The following is a 1181-nucleotide window of genomic DNA, read 5'->3' on the forward strand; positions in this document are numbered from 1 at the left end:
TTTTTTTGTATTTTTATACATTTTAAAAAGTAATTTATTCCTGTGATGGCAAGTGGATTTTTCAGCAGTTATTCGTCTTCAGTGTCACATGATCCTTCAGAAATTATTCTAATATGCTCACCTGTTGCTAAATGATTATTGGTGCTCAAGTTGTTGAGAACAGTTTTTGCTGCTTTACATAAAGTTCAACGAACAGCATTTATTTGAAATCTTTTGTAATATTATAAACACGTTTGCTGTCACTTTTGATCAATTTCGATCAAAGTGAATTTTGTAGAATCATTTTGCAAAATAAATGTCCAGTTAAATGTATCATGTTATATGCATCTAATTTGTTATGATAAAATTACAATACATCATATATTTATTATCAGCTCTCTGTAACATTTAACTCTCTATAATGTTTTTTTTAAAAAAGCCTTTTCACACATTTTTTTCAAATCTATTTTATCATCATATTTCTTGAAAAGCTAGGAATTTTTCTAGACAATTCATCATCATACTGTTTGTACTACTGACTGGACAAGTATCCTGTCAAAACATTATCAATAAAGGATAATGTAGTGAAAGTCTAGGCCCGAGGGTTCCGTTACATAAGCTCTTCTTATCCGAACCACCAAACTTTAATGTGAGCATTACTAGCTTGTTTTGCAGCTCAAATGAACTTCAAGCAGCTGCTCTATTTGCCTTCAGTCAACCAGAAGATCATTTTTTCCATCCCTGATCCAGTGGAGCACATTCAAATGAATGAGGCTAAATTCATTAGGCACTAAATATTTATTGTGAAAAAATATGGAAAAACTTGGGGAAATTATGGTGAAAAATTATGGGAAAACTGGTTAATTTTTATATATTATTGTATATTATATTATTGATTAGATAATATTTTATTAGATTATTAATATAAATATTTAATTGTTACTAACAAAGCAAAATACTTTGAGAAACTGCAATAAAATTCGTTTCATCATAAAAATGCTGCAAACTTTAAGCTTGCTGTAAGCTTTTGACAGATTTGTACTTTTTCTCTTCAGTTCTCCCAAATTTTTTGCTTTATTGACCAACGACCAATGCAAACCAAATGAATAGTGAAACACAAAAGAGCTTTTTTTCAGGAGACAGATGTGCTCTATTGACCTTCATGACACACGCGCACACACACAGATATATATATATATATA

This window comes from Sinocyclocheilus grahami, unplaced genomic scaffold, assembly GCF_001515645.1.
Source record: "Sinocyclocheilus grahami isolate Dianchi unplaced genomic scaffold, SAMN03320097.WGS_v1.1 scaffold32.1, whole genome shotgun sequence".
NCBI lineage: Eukaryota > Metazoa > Chordata > Actinopteri > Cypriniformes > Cyprinidae > Sinocyclocheilus > Sinocyclocheilus grahami.